General features: G+C 48.9%; 1 protein-coding gene across 2 annotated transcripts in view; it reads right to left on the bottom strand.

The window, feature by feature from the left end:
* Positions 1-2009, bottom strand: part of LOC119956027 (ras-GEF domain-containing family member 1A-like) — a 221331-nt gene extending 219322 nt beyond the window's left edge. For both annotated transcript variants that reach the window (XM_038782758.1, XM_038782762.1), the window contains exon 1: positions 1844-2009. The gene's annotated coding sequence lies outside the window, so the exon portion shown is untranslated. The remainder of the gene's footprint in view (positions 1-1843) is intronic.
* Positions 2010-16488: the final 14479 nt, after the last annotated feature.

Genomic DNA, 16488 nt, shown 5'->3' with positions numbered 1-16488 from the left:
AGTTTACAGTGCAGAAGGAGGCCATTCGGCCCATTGAGTCTGCACCGGCTCCTGGAAAGAGCACCCTACCCAAGGTTAACACCTCCATCCTATCCCCATAACCCAGTAACCCCACCCAACACTAAGGGCAATTTTGGACACTAAGGGCAATTTATCATGGCCAATCCACCCAACCTGCACATCTTTGCACTGTGGGAGGAAACCGGAGCACCCGGAGGAAACCCACGCACACACGGAGAGGATGTGCAGACTCCGCACAGACAGTGACCCAAGCCGGAATCGAACCTGGGACCCTGGAGCTGTGAAGCGATTGTGCTATCCACAATGCTACCGTGCTGCCCCCTATTCTACCAGCCCTGCAAGTTAATTGCCCTCAGTGCCCATTCGATGTCCTTCTGAAATCGTTTGTGGCCTCTGCTTCCGCCACCCTCGGATGCAGTGGGCCCAAGGCCATTACCATTCATTGCATTAAAAATATTCTTCCTCGCATTCCCCGAATCTCAATCCGTGTCCCCGAGTCCTTAATTGCACTATCCGCTGACGGGGACAACTTTCCTATCTCCACCTTATCAGCGGTGTTAACGATGGGAAGTCCATCCAATGACATTTCCCCACCATTAAACTTCAATGTATTCATCAAAAGTTGAACTGCTCATCATCACCAAAAAGGGGCCGGGCGTGCTTTGTGCCCATGTGTCATTTTGGACCACCTGGCTCCCAATCATCGTGTGCAACCAGGTGGCAGTATGGGCGAAAAATGCAGCCATACACGTGGGCAAGCTCTCTGATCAAACGGCCGAGCAAGATCCAAACACATACACTTCACGGTGAACATCATTGCAGACCAGCCTCAAGCAGGGCCCCTCCGCAGTTATTGATACATCCTTCCTACATTACAACAGCAACTGTACTTCAAAGTACTTCATTGACGATAAAATTGTAAGATCCTAGGCAAGCGACCACTCAGAAGCGATGACTGTAAGAAAACTCCAATTTTGGACACCTATTATTTTACACCTCCCCGAACGGACTCCCGTGCCCGGTCCACACTTGGGCACTGGGGTATTTATGTCCCAGAGGCCCCTGGTTAAAGGGGGTGGGATGGGAAACGGTCTCCCATACCCGGCCCACACTTGGGCACTGGGGTATTTATGTCCCAGAGGCCCCTGGTTTAAGGGAATGATTCCCCCTCCCCTCACCTAGGTAGACCGTACTCAGGTGAGGCCATCGGGACACTGTGGTTGCAGGTCCCTTGGCCTCGGCCGGGTTGTAACAAAAACAATTTGGGATGTCCCGAAATCATGAGAGGTGCTACATCAATGCAAGTCTGTCTTTCCTTTTATGGGGGTGGGGGGGGGGGGGGGGGGGGGGGGGAGAGAGGGGTCTCGCTCAGCGTTCTTGTGTTGGGAAGGGTAGAATTGGAGATCGTTGGTTTCTTTTTACTGGAGATATAGGGGGAGGAGGCGGAGATGGGAGCTGATGAGTTGCACAAAGGTATTCAACAGTAACAACAGGAGATGTCTACTTAGCTTTAAATATAGAGCATTTAACCCCCAAAAATTATATAACACAACTGTTGGAAGGAAGAAATGGGAGAGATATTATGTTAATTTATTGATGAGATAATCTCTGAATAGCTATTCAAATTATTGTGAGTGGACAGAACAGTTTTTCTTTACCGTCTATTTTGGAGGCATGTCATTGAAATCCCTTTGCTGTGCCTACAGTTTCTCACTCACTCACTCGCTCGCTCGCTGTACTTAAGCCACATTATCACAGTGTCTGAAGCCGCCTCTGTCAATGCCTCTGGCTGGAGCGGAATTCACAAGCTGAGCTCATTTACCTGTCTGCGGTCCAGTGACAGCTGTGCATCGGCAGCTACTGCTAGGCTCCGGGAAATCCCCGAGAAGACCCTGGCAGATCGCGCTGAGACATTCCGGGATGGAGCGCTGGTCTATGCTGATTCCAGCGAGCTGTGCTGCTGACAGCTCTGAATTGGAAAGTGTGTGTATGTGGAGGGGATGGGGGGGGGGGGGGGGGCTCTCCGGGCTGAGCAGGAGGAGGACTCTATTTAATAGACGTGGGAGGGTGAGCTGGGATAAGGACTGTACCATCTGAGAAGCCCCCGCACAAGAGCTGTCTGCAGCAATGTAAAACTCAGGAGCACCCAGGGCAAAAAATAAAGGCGACACACACTCAGGCATTCAGTCAAAACGCCACTAAACGGCTTCACTCGGCCAGTTTTGTGAACTGGTTCCATCTCGTTTCTTTTCAAAGCTGCACTAAGTAGCAGCCTGCTGCCACAGCGAGAATTGTTAACTAGCCTACAGCACTTATTGCTAAACAGTTGAAAAGCTAAATATAGAATTCAGCGCGCGTGTGTTCAGGAGGGAATAGGGGAGATGTAGAAACAATCACAGAGTAATGATTGAAAGGAGGTATTTGGATGATTTATGTTGTGGAAGACGGACACCTGGAAACAATCACAGGGGAGTATCGATCTAATCAAGGGAGGGGGAGGGGGGGGGGACAAATAGTTTATTCTCAGAATAACAGCCACTCAGCAAGGCTAAGATCCAACTGAGTTCAGGCGAAATATAAACACAACGTGCTGGAAACACTCAGCAGGTCAGGCAGCTCCTGTGGAGAAATGAAATGAAAATCGCTTATTGTCACGAGTGGGCTTCAATGAAGTTACTGTGAAAAGCCCCTAGTCGCCACATTCCGGCGCCTGTCCGGGGAGGCTGGTACAGGAATCGAACCGTGCTGCTGGCCTGCCTTGGTCTGCGTTCAAAGCCAGTGATTTAGCCCGGTGAGCTAAACCAGCCCCTAGAGGGGATAGAGATAGAGGAAGGGGGAAGAGAGAGAGGGAGGGAGGGAGGGAGGAATGGATGGATGGATGGATGGATGGAGGGAGAGGGGGAACAGCGTTAATGCTTAAGGTTGATGATGTTCCACTGAGACTTGAGTTCAGGTAATAGTCACACCTCGGCCTCCCCCAGGCTGCCTTTAAACTTTGACTCAGCAACAAGTTGGAGATGGTCAGGTGTGACCAAGATGGCCGCCCACAAGACTCAGTTTGAGACAGCTGGAGGGGCTGCCTGCCTATCTTTGCAGACGTCTCTGTCCATTGCAGGAACTTGAGAACCAGCACACAAAGCCTGTCAGGAGGCTGACCATGAAATGTGGGCGCCAGAGTGGCTGGAGAGCGTAGTACACACTTAGAAAACATTCTGACTTAATTTGACAAATTTCCCTTGGTTTTTATGACATACCTTCTTCCCACTTGTGCACCTTTAAGAGGGGTCACTTTTGTCTCTGATTTTTTAAAAGTTGAGTTGATAACATCAGGGCAACCCTCTGTCATCCTAACTGACAATTGAAAGTGGAAAGCAACATATCCAGGCCAGGGGTCAGTGAGCTCAACATTGTGTGTTCAACACTTAGAACGGGTTCTGCCCATGGAAGTGATGGTAAAAGGTCTGGAGTTGTATCCAAGCATCTATGACTGATGTGTTAAAGAGATCATAGGATTCTATGGAAGGGTGAATTGGATGGGCCAAAGGGACCCTCTTTATCCTTCCTTATCATAGTGACCATAAATTCAAGCAGACACCCAATGGACAAGCTTGTAGCTCGATAACATTATTGGCAGGTGAACAATGTTTTAGTTAGATTATAGCATCCCGGATATTAGAATGGTCCTGGCATCTCTCCTCAACAATGCACCTTTCCAGTGAAGTGTGTACTGAGATGGGTTTTCAAGTTTGGACACAGAAGACTGTATGAGACAATATATTTTCCAAATTATATAAAACTTTCTTAAAGAACTGAAAAGTAATTTACGTTTGATGGTAATCGCGACATTGAAAGTTCTAAGGAAAGAAAGTATAATCTTGTTACTATTTGAGAATCCAAGTCTTAAGTTTCAATAATGCTACAGGGTGATTTTTAAGATCTCCATCAATATTCAAAGTAGTCATTTGAGGTAGAAAGCTACAAAATCTAGCAAGATACCTGCATCCCAATTAAGAGGAAAACTATCATCGTTTCACTACATTGGCCATATCTTTGTCTTGAGAGATGCTGGAGTAAATCCAACAAATCAAAATAGCCTGCTGTGTGGTTCCAATATTCATACCATAAAAGAATTGAGTCAGCAGGAAGCATGTTGAGCACACATGCTGGGAAACATTCTTTATTTTAGTTAATCTCCTTGATTTTAGTCAACATCCTTCAAACAAGCAGGATACTGAGAGGCGCAGCACAGTAGCACAAGTGGCTAGCACAATTGCTTCACAGCTCCAGGGTCCCAAGTTCAATACCCCGCTGGGTCGCTGTCTGTGCGGAGTCTGCACGTTCTCCCCATGTCTGCGTGGGTTTCCTCCATGTGTTCCGGTTTCCTCCCACAGTCCAAAGATGTGCGGGTTAGGTGGATTGGCCATGCTAAATTGCCCTTAGTGTCCAAAAATGTTAAGTGGGGGATACTGGGCGTGAGTAGGGTGCTCTTTGTAAGAGCCGGTGCAGACTCGATGGGCCGAATGGCCTCCTTCTGCACTGGAAATTCTATGATTCTATGACCACTTTTTTGCTGGGCTCAGTTTCCAAGATTCAGCTGATCTGTAACTTAGAGGCATCATTAAGTTTATCCATTGTCCGATTGTGATGTTTTACAACTTATCAATGCTACGCTGAGGTGATTGTAGACTTCAGTTCCTGTTTTTTTAGGGACTGCCTTGTGTTCGAGGATATACCATACGCCATGCCAACGGATGTTACTGTCCTTGAACATAGTTATGCCCAGGCATGTTCATAAGCTTCCGAATCTTTGTCCAGTAGATAAACTCCGCTTTTAATTTTTAATCCCTACTTCCTAAGAGAATCACTATTTTCAGTCTTAAAACTATGTATTTACAGCTGGCTTCCTTCACATGGGGATACTATTGGGACTTGGTGCTGCTGGGCTCAAGGGGAATCAGTCAGGATGTTGCTCCTCATCTGTGTCTGATGAGCTGATGAGGGACAACTTGATTTATACAACGCCTCAAACAAAGTGCTTCACAGAAACATCATCGGACAAAAAAAGGAGCTATTAGGGCAAGTGACAAAAGGTTTGGCCAAGAGATTGAGTGAAGGTGCATCTTACAGGAGGAGAGAGTAGCTGAGAGGTTTAGGGAGAGAATTCCAGAGTTTGGGATCTAGTCGGTTGAAGACACGACTACCGATCGTGGAGAACATGATGTAGGAGATGCAGAACTGGCGACAGCTGGAGGAGAGCAATGGAAAGATTTGTTTTTGCCTGTGATGATTTGTTGGTCAAATAGCCCATGGACTCACTATCGAGGCACACGCAATGACGACTCAAGTGAATTACGAGAGAGTTGTACCCTATTGCCTTGAGAAGAGAAGTAAGGGGAGCATATTTAGGGAGAAGAACAAGGTCTCATACAGGTGTAAGAGAAAATGGAGTTAGGCACAGGAAGAATGAAGGAGGTTGCCTGGAGATAACAGAAAGGTCATGATTCCACATGGGCTGTGCAGGGTGCATGAGTCCACAACTGAACTCTGGTTACACTGAGAAATTCGACGAGTACTGAATCACAGAAGCCTCATCTCCGTTGGAGTTGGAGACAGTCACTTTTCTTCTCTGGTGAGGGGTCCTCAACCTGAGGATGTGTTAATCCAGAGCCAGATGTCAATCAGATGATGGAACACTGCAATGGGAGCCCTTCTTTCAATACTATCGCTCAGTGCACTATCATAGCAGTCCAGCCAATTCAACATGTCCAGTTGGTTGGGTGCACTGGACCCTCCCTGCCCCCCCCAACCCGAGCGCTGGCCGCTTCAAGCACTGAATGAAACAGAAAGTAACATCACTTACCCACATTTTCAAAACATTTTGCTTTGGTTGCTGAGAAGTGGAATCCTGTGTCGGTGTGTAAACACTTTGTTAACAGGGACCTTCATGGCTTTGGGGTGGGGGAGCTGGATTTACAGATTGTAGTTCCGTTGTGTTGCTATCGGCAGTGAACATTGCACGCTCTGTATCTACAAGCGTGGCGAACAGAAGCACGAATTGTGCTTTAGGGGTCAGCCTCGTAGAGAGAAGACACAGATATTACGTGCAAACGGAGCTGGGAATGACACAAAGGGCCATTCGAAGGTCAGGGCTTAATATTTTGGTACAATCTTCATCCAGTGTGAAATTTTAGCTGTGAGTTAACCTGCTGAATTTAATTGCCTTAACACCTCTGGTGAAACAGCAGAAGGAAGAAGGTTTTAAGAAAGGATTAAAGCTGTTGTCATGTGTGTTCAATTCTGAAGCTCAATTGAGTACCGTAAGTGGTAGCTTAATAGATTCAATAAAGCAGTTTTAAAAGAAAAAGCTCCTGACTGGCTGTGTTTAATCTGTGACTACTATCAATCTCATTCACTGGCTCAGAAATTGCAGGATGGTTAATTGATGAGAAATAGATTATTACTTTGCCAAGAAACATGATCGCTGAATCAATGATCGAGAGAACTTGCATTTATATAAAGCTTTCCTGAATTGTAGATTAATGGGCTTTCGTAAAACCTTTGTAGCATGAACTATTTAATCATTTGTTCAGCTATATTGAATCTAAATAGAAAACACTTAGTGGAAAGGCTTTCCTTTTTTTTGCACATGAAGGCATTCAGAGCGGAAGGGAAAACGGTGCAAACATTAGCACACATTCTGCCGAATATTCATCAAATCAAAATGGAGTCTGGGTTCAAGGTTTCACCTGACAGTGCAGCACTCCCTCAGCACCACGGCAAGAGTGTCAGAGGCCTGAGGTTTCCGTCCATTGCGCATGCGCACTCAATGGGCCCAGATGCGGGAGGCAAATATGTCGGCAGGCGCGCCAACTAGTCTCGCGCACGACCACCGACCGAAATATTGCTCGAGTGAGCGATGATGTGGAGGCACGTGGCCACCGTCTTCTCGCCTGCCTGTGCAATGTAACATTTTGACCATGGTTTTTAAACCAATATGGCCAGAGTTGACTCAGACAGGGAGAAATACAATAACCTCCTGGGTCTCATGACATTTTCTCGTGATCTCTGAAGGCTTAGGGGAGGGCCTTTTCAATCTCAGGGTTACGGCCCACGGGTGGGTCAAGGGCAGGTGTTGGGAGCGTCGCAGAGCGATTGGTCACGGTGTTCCCGATCATGGGAGAAACGCCCAATGGCCGCGACCAGCTTTTAAGAATGCTGGTTACGACAGGCTTTTACGTTGATAATGCCAGCCACAATCTTCCTTCAAATACAAACAATGGAATCATCTCACCAGAAGCGGTGGCAGAGAGCAGGTCATGCAGCTGGTACACTGACGCCCCGCGCCCTGTATGTCTGTGCTTTGGGCGTGAAATCACAGAGGAGAGGTTCCCCCATTTTGTAGCTGGAAGCAAGCAACCAACAGGACTGTGTGAATGATAGAATTTTGAATGCAGAAGGAGGCCATTCGGCCCATCGGGTTTGCACCGGCTCTTGGAAAGAGCACTCTACTTAAGCCCACATCTCCTCCCTATCCCTGTAACCAAGCAACCCCACCTAACCGAAGGGAAATTTACCATCCAACTAACCCGCACATCTTTGGACTGTGGGAGGAAACCGGAGCACCCGGAGGAAACCCACGCAGACACGGGGAGAACGTGCAGACTCTGCACAGACAGTGACCCAAGCCGGGAATTGAACCTGGGACCCTGGAGCTGTGAAGCAACTGTGCTAACCACTGTGCTACCGCGACGCCCTCAGTGAAGAACTGAAGATGGGTCATTTTAGAATAAGGAACGGGGGCCAGAGACACAAACAGGCCAGGATCTCACAACTGAATCTGCTGGAGAGAACTTCTCAGGAGAGTCGATGGCAGGACAAAGTAGTGGTGGTGTGAGCTGTATGCAGATATCCAGGGCCTCTGGTGATCAAACAATTTAGAAGAAACTGAAATTGGAAACAAAGCAGTATAAAACTGGGGCGGCATTCTCCCCTACCCGGCGTGACGGAGGGTGCCGGCGTAGGGGAGTAGCGCCAACCACTCAGGGGTCAGGCCTCCCCAAAGGTGGGGAATTCTCCCCACCTTTGGGGGCCAGCCCCGCGCCGGAGCGGTTTGCACCAGAAGTCTGGCGCAAAAAACCGGCGCCCCCAGCAGCGGGGCTGGCCGAAAGGCTTTCGCCGGTCGGCGCATGCGCCGGCAGTGACGTCAGCGGCAGCTGGCCGCTGACGCCACTCCCGGCGCATGCGCAATATGGGGTTCTCTTCCGCTTCCGCCATGGCTGAATCCCGCCGTTCCAGAGGTGGTTCAAACCTCGGCGGCGGGAGAGGCCTCCCAGCGGCGTGACTTCAGCCCATCCGGGCCGGAGAATCACCGCAGGGGCCTCTCCGATGGGAGTGGCGAGATTCCGCCGCCGCCACTTCCCGGGTGGCGGAGAATCTCTGCCACGGCGGGAGCGGGAATTTAGGCGCCCCCAGGCAATTCTCCGACCCTGCTGGGGGTCGGAGAATTTTGCCCCTGATTTCTTGAGCTGTAGCTTTGTTAATTGTGCCAATGCAAATCAGGATGCAAAGCCCATGTGTGTTATATGCAGGGAAGTACTGGCAAATGCAAGTTTAAACCCCTCAAAACTTCAAAAGGAATTTGAAGACTAAGCACGGTGAGTCCGAGGACAAACCTCTTGATTTTTGTTCACAGGTTGCAGTGAGAACGTAAATGATAAGCTGAAGTCCTTAGCAGAAATGTAACATTGAATGGCAAAGCAAGTGAGATCGTGAGGACCAAGCTGGCTGACCTATCGTATTAAAATCGTAAGCGAAAATGGTGGGTCGCAAAGGTCAGTAAAAGCGGGTCCTGGGAAAATAAGTTTGAAAAAAGTGTTAAAACATGTCGCAATTTGCAGGTAAATGGGACGTGGGATGAGGAACATGGGAACAGGAGGAGGTCATTTAACCGCTCCGCTCTGATCCGCTATTCAATGTGGTGTTAGTTGATCTGTAATCTAACTCCACGTACCCACACATGAACAACTGCAGGACTCAAGCACATAATCCAGGCTGATACCTCAGTGATTACTATTCATTGGTGGCGAGATATATTTTGCTGCGGACAGGAGATTGGCTGGAAAACAATTTGCCGCTGCTTTATTCAATTGACGCCACGAGATTGCATCTGACTGTGCTCCTGCCGGCAACTGAGCAAACGCAGCCTGAATCACCCATCACAGACACGAACAAGAGCAAAGGGCGAAAAACAAAAGAGACGTCCGTTCAATACAAAACTGAGCCACTCCTCCTGTCCAAAAGAGACACTATCTCCGGGTAAAATGCCTCCTTCACTCCTGTGTGTCAGCTTGGCTCAGCTCTCACACCTGCGCCTTTGGGCTAACGAAGGGTTACAACTTCAAATATTTCTCCTCCGCTAATTAAAATGCTCCATTTCCTGCTGGCAAGTTCGAATTCCAGGGGATTTGCATCCACATTATGGCTCCTGGTTTCCTACATCTAGCTCCCTCATCCCAGTGGCAGTTCGCAAACAGCAGTCCCTCAGAACTTCACAGAGAGAGGCAGCGGCGTAACAAACTCTCAGTTCATAAGGAAGCTGTTTGACTTATTTTGTGAACATTGTTTCACGTCAAATCGAAGGGACAAGGACATTTTCCACTTCATTTCACGTGACAGCGCCAAGCACTCCAAGGTTAAGTTGAGCTTGTTTTTCATATGGTGTACTCCATGAGTCACTCTAATATACCCTGACTGTGATTTTATTTCTGTACATTAGAGCGCAGCCCTGGATCAGTGGTCCCACTTTCACCTCTGCATCAGCAGATCAAGGCTCACTCCCGACATTGAAGTGTATAATCTATGTTGACATTTTGGTGCAGTGCTGTGGGTACGCTGCTCTGACAGCAGATATCGTCTTTCAGATGGGATGTTACAGTCTGTCTCCTCAGGTAAACATCAAAGATCTGTGTCACAAGAAGGGCAGGGGGTTATACCTGGCATCCTTGCAGAAGGTCAGCTGTGACCCCATAGAATGACAGAGAAGACTGGGAAGGACGAGTGGCTCACTCCTGCTACCCCTTAACCAACATTGCTTAAAGACAGGTCATTTATGTGGCGCAGTGATTGGCGCTGCTGCCTCACGGCGCTGAGAACCCGGGTTCGAAACGACCCCGGTGAACCGTCTGTGTGGAGTTTGCACATTCATAGAATTTACAGTGCAGAAGGAGGCCATTCGGCCCATTGAGTCTGCACCGGCTCTTGGAAAAAGCACTCTACCCAAGGTCAACACCACCCTATCCCCATAACCCAGTAACCCCACCTGTTGGGGCAATTTTGGACACTAAGGGCAATTTTATCATGTCCAATCCACCTAACCTGCACATCTTTGGACTGTGGGAGGAATTGGACTTTGGACTCCGGAGCACCCGGAGGAAACCCACGCAGACACGGGGAGGATGTGCAGACTCCACACAGACAGTGACCCAAGCCGGAATCGATCCTGGGACCCTGGAGCTGTGAAGCAATTGTGCTATCCACAATGCTGCCCATTCTCCTTGTGTCGGCATGGGTCTCACCCCCATAACCCAAAGATGTGCAGGGCCGGTGGATTGGCCACACAAAATTGCCCCTTAGTTGAAAATGAAATGAAATGAAAATCGCTTATTGTCACGAGTAGGCTTCAAATGAAGTTACAGTGAAAAGCCCCTAGTTGCCAAATTCCGGCACCTGTTTGGGGAGACTGGTACGGGAATTGAACCCGCGCTGCTTCCTGCCTTGGTCTGCTTTCAAATCCAGCAATTTAGCTCACTGAGCTAAACCAGCCCCTGGGGACTTGGGGGAAAAAAATAATTTAAAATATTTTAAAAACACAGATCATTTCTCTTTCTGAGACCTTGCTATAGGTTGGTGACTGTCTTTCCTATATTATATCGCTGACTATCCACTTAAATGTAAATGTTTAAATGCTGTAAAGCATTTTGAGCTGTCCTGAGAACAGGAACAATGAGATATAATGCAAATCTTTCTTTTAAATAAAAGTATTAATTTGAGAAGAAATGAGTTTCCTATGCCAGTTTGGCTTCATTGCTCGAACTGATGTCCCTGGGCCGGAGGATTGGTGGATTTTAGCTTGACTCCAGTGTATAATTTAAGATTAGGGCCGCAATTCTCCCAAAGGGAGACATAGTGCCGACGGCGGAGTGAAACCCGGAGTGTTTCACTCCGGCGTCGGAGGCCGCCCCTCGCCCCCTATTCTCCCACCCCCAGGGGGCTAGGAGCGGCGGCGCGTCAATCTCGCGCGCCGGGCCTTGGCGCCCGCGTCAAAGCGGCGCCTAAATGACGTCACTCGCGCATGCGGGGTTGCCGTCCTCCCCTCCGCCGCCCCGCAAGACATGGCGGCTTGATCTTGCGGGGCGGCGGAGGGAAAAGAGTGCGTCTTTCAGAGACGCCAGCCCAACGATCGGTGGGCACTGATCGCGGGCCAGACCCCTCCTGAGCACCCCCCTGGTGCTCGATCCTCCCTCCGCCCCCCCCACAGGCCCCACACGCAGCGGTCGCGCGCTGTTCACGCCGTCAGCGACCAGGATTAGGCAGGCCATTCGGCCCATCCAGGCCGCAGAATCGCCGCTCGACCGGCCTGTCGCAAAACGCAACATGCCGTTTTGGGGGGGGGGGGGAGAATCGCGTGTGGGTGCCAGTGCGGCGTGGTGTGAATCGCCCGGCACTCCCGCGATTCTCCCACCTGGCGTGGGGGTCGGAGAATCGCGCCCGAGATATCAGTTTGGTCCTGAGAGAGTGCCGCATTGTCACGGGGTTTATACAGAAAAGGGTAGGGAGTCCTCTCAGTGTCCTGGGCAATGTTCATTCTTCAACCACCACTGCTAAAAACAGATTAACTACTCGCCCATCCCATTGTTGTTAATGCCATCTTGTTGTGCAATCACAAGACAACATACCCTGCACTTCAATGTAATTCATTCCATGTGATTCAGGTATGGAATATATATGGGAAAAAGAGCCATATGAATGAAGATCTCGTTAAAATGGAATGCTGATCGTAGTATTTGTGTGTGCGTGTATGTCTCTGTGTATGCGTGTGTGTGTGCGCATGTGTGTGCATGTGTGTGCGTGTGTGTGCATTTGTGTGCATGTGTGCGCATTTGTGTGCATGCGTGTGCATGTGTGCGCGCATTTGTATGCATTTGTGTACATGCATGTGTGTGCGTTTGGCTGCATTGTGTGCATGCGTGTGTTTGTGTGTGCATGTGTGCGCATTTGTGTGCATGCATGTGCATGTGTGCGCGCATTTGTGTGCATGCGTGTGCATGTGCGCGCATTTGTGTGCATGCGCATGTGTGTGCGCATTTGTATGCATTTGTGTACATGCATGTGTGTGCTTTTGGATGCATTGTGTGCATGCGTGTGCTTGTGTGTGCATGTGTGTGTGCATTTGTGTATGTGTGTGTGTGTGATTGTGTGAGTGTGATTGTGTGAGTGTGCATGCTTGTGTGAGTGCATGTGTGATTGTGTGAGTGTGCATGCTTGTGTGATTGTGATTGTGTGATTGTGCCTGTATATGTGAGTGTGTGTGTGAGTGTGATTGTGTGAGTGTGCATGCTTGTGTGATTGTGTGTGTGTGATTGTGTGATTGTGCCTGTATATGTGAGTGTGTGTGTGTATGTGAGTGTGATTGTGTGATTGTGTCTGTATATGTGAGTGTGTGTGTATGTGAGTGTGTCTGTATATGTGAGTGTGTGTGTGTATGTGAGTGTGTTTGTATATGTGAGTGTGTCTGTATATGTGAGTGTGTGTGTGTATGTGAGTGCGTCTGTATATGTGAGTGTGTGTGTATGTGAGTGTGTCTGTATATGTGAGTGTGTGTGTATGTGAGTGTGTCTGTATATGTGAGTGTGTGTGTGTATGTGAGTGTGTCTGTATATGTGAGTGTGTCTGTATATGTGAGTCTGTGTGTGTGTGTGTGTGAGTGTGTGTGTATGTGTGAGTGTGAGTGTGTGTGTATGTGTGTGTGTGAGTGTGTATGTGTGCGTGTGAGTGTGTGTGTATGTGTGAGCGTGTGTGTATGTGTGTGTGTGTGTGAGTGTGTATGTGTGTGTATGTGTGTGTGTGTATGTGTGTGTGTGTGTATGTGTGTGTGTATGTGTGTGTGTGTGTATGTGTGGGGTCCCTTCTTGCTGAAAGGTGTTCCTATTCTAGGACATTTGATCTCCTATTTTAATAATTATCTGTAGTGTCATATATCAGGTCATTTATATTGTGCCTGGGTGCGGAGTCAGTAATGACAGCATAAAATAAGAAAGACCTATAGCAATGTAGAGGGAAATCAATGAAATTAGCATAATTTCCTTCAGCAGGCAAGATAATGCTGCTATCAGCAGCAACACACGGTATAATTGAGGGGCAAAGAGTGCCAGACCATGAAGCTAAGTGATTTACACAGCACCCCGTGTTAATATTTCATTACACTTTGTGATGCCCCACTTGCCATAGTGATGTATATTCGAAAATCTATCTTCCTGCTTGCAAGCTCAGGACTGTCACCTGATCTGTCTAAGGTGTAAGAGGAGACAATCCATCAGTTTCTGCATCCTTGTCTCCCCAAACACCGCACCCCTCCTTCCCCCGGCAACCCCATCCCTCACCTCTCCCCCCCCCCCACTCTCCGCTGGCTTTATGCAGGTAGCGGGATATAACTGGATGGTTGGTCAGTTCAGGATTAGAGAAATGGAAATAGAGCAGGGAGCGACGAAAGGGAAATTAACTTTCCTATCTGATGCGGCCTGAGCTGTGGCTCTCATCATTTGCAATCTGTTCATTCCAGTGTGGGGCCGGATCACTGCCCATCTGAATCGCAGCTGATAGAGAGGCTTTGACTGGTGGTGCTCAGGCGCAGTGTGTTAATGCTCAGGGCCCACATTCCATTTATCTGTGGTCGTTTGCCACATTAGCAGCTACGAAACGCCCTCCCCAGTCCCCTCAGACTCTCACACCTGTGTTGTTCTCTACTTTGCTTCACCTGGATGGCTTGGATGCATAGTGTTGAACAAAGAACATCAAGCTTTGTTAACTAACAAAACCAATTTATTAACACTACTAACTAAGATTTGTACTTTTTCCTAACGTATAAGGTTACTAAACTAACTATGCAATATCTCTAACTACAGAACTCTCAAAAACACAACTGATCGATCTCACGCCTAAACACCTTCTTTTAGAATCCCAGGAGCCACATGATATTTATATGACTGCTCCTGATCCCCATCTGGTGGTGGGAAGTATTAACGTGACACTGTTTACTCTTTATTTCCCATACAATATACATATTGTTACAACGCCCAATTCGCTGCACTTTCTATGGATCAGAAATGAAAGGAGAAAGGACCAGAGCTCGAGAAAGAGGAGAGAAGGGAAGGTTTGCATTTGTTCAGCACCAGGATATCCCAAACTGCTTTGTAGCCAAGGAAGTATTTTTTTGAAGCACCATCGCTGTTGCAAAGGCATCCAGTAATGCATCGCAAGCTCTCACAAACAGAGACGCACTAAGGGTCAGATCTGTTTCTGCGATGTTGGTGGAGTGATGAAGGTTAAAATGGAGCAGCAACTGGGTGGGTCGATGCGCTGAATGAAAGTAAAAATACCGCCGGTTTTGGAATTCTGAAACCAATTTTAAAAACGCTGGAAACACTCAACAGGCCAGGCAGCGTCTGTGGGGAGAGAGAGAGAACTAACATTTCAGGTTGAAGACCTAACGTCCGAATGAATCCTCAGAAAGAAATTGATCTCTGGAAGGAAAATAAACATTAAGACAAAAAGTCAAGCTCTTTGGATAAAGGTCAGGGTGGCAAGTGGTGAGGGGGGGGGGGGGGGGGGGGGGGGGTTAGGTGCCACATTGAGGGTTAAAGCACTGAGCTCGGTCGCACGGACTGTAGAATCAGGAGAGAGCTCCTGCTCTTTCTGACACCATGGCAACCATTTCTGGACTTTTCTTTACAAACAAATTTCAACTTCTGTTTCGTTGGCACACGCAGGCCAAGCCCATCTCTGCCCACCGCCAACCGACATCAGCATAGGGAGCACGGTAATGGGCTGTCTCGGTTACAGCTGGAAGGGGCACAATGCCTGTGTTGGGCACACCCCTGTGGCTCAAGGGCCTGAATAATGTAGCAGCCCAAACAGACTCTGCTAAAGTTGTAATTGTGTCTGTTGTCCATGCGTGCCACCCCCTACCTCCGTCCATGCGTGCCACCCCCTACCTCCGTCCATGCGTGCCACCACCTACCTCCGTCCATGCGTGCCACCTCCTACCTCCGTCCATGCGTGCCACCCCCTCCCTCCGTCCATGCGTGCCACCCCCTACCTCCGTCCATGCGTGCCACCTCCTACCTCCGTCCATGCGTGCCACCCCCTACCTCCGTCCATGCGTGCCACCCCCTACCTCCGTCCATGCGTGCCACCCCCTACCTCCGTCCATGCGTGCCACCCCCTCCCTCCGTCCATGCGTGCCACCCCTTACCTCCGTCCATGCGTGCCACCTCCTACCTCCGTCCATGCGTGCCACCCCCTACCTCCGTCCATGCGTGCCACCTCCTACCTCCGTCCATGTGTGCCACCCCCTACCTCCGTCCATGCGTGCCACCCCCTACCTCCGTCCATGCGTGCCACCTCCTACCTCCGTCCATGTGTGAGTGTCGGGTGTGGTTTGTACTCGGAACTTAGCAGGTTATGGGTATTGAGCCCCACTCCAGCGACCTGTGCGCAGGCTGATCGATCCCCTGGTGCTACACTGTCGGAAGTGCTGTTTTTCTGGATGCAGTGGTGAAGCGAGCCCCTGTCTGCTCTCTCTCCTCGATGTAAAAGATCACACAGCAGCATTCCAATAAACGGCAGGGGAGTTGATCCAACATTAAAAACTGCAAGTCATTGTCGCGTTGCTATTTGTGGAAGCTTGCTGTGCACAAATTGACTGCTGCATTTCCCAAAGTGTTTGGGGCTGACGTGATCAATGCAGTCTTGTCAGCTTAATGCCACCTTCACTGGGAATGATTGACTACAGGGTCTTCACCCGTTTTTAAATGCTTGACATATATGATCACAGACAGCAGATAGATCAACTGCGAGAAAAACTGCGGGCAACGAGGCTTTCATATGTCGCTGTAAAACTGGTCCTGGGGCAATTTAGAGTCTTTGGTGTAGAGCTGACATAACCTGGCAGCCCATTCCCCGGTTGAATAGCCCATTTGTTGCTGTGTTTTCCCATAACAGTGTCATACACTGGTCGCAGTACTGAGGAGAGTTTGTGCATCGTGAAGTGTTCTTTGTTGTTGACCATGTTTGTGCAGAGCGGATTGGCAGAGCGATGGGCACGCATTGTTAATTGTATCGAGCACCGTGCATGAAGAGCAATGTCGTAACAAGGAGGAGATTTAAGCAAAAAAAAAAGTAGAGTAACAC

Source organism: Scyliorhinus canicula, chromosome 22 (genome assembly GCF_902713615.1).
Source record: "Scyliorhinus canicula chromosome 22, sScyCan1.1, whole genome shotgun sequence".
In the NCBI taxonomy this organism is placed as follows: Eukaryota; Metazoa; Chordata; class Chondrichthyes; order Carcharhiniformes; family Scyliorhinidae; genus Scyliorhinus; species Scyliorhinus canicula.
This window is presented reverse-complemented; position numbering and strand designations above follow the sequence as displayed.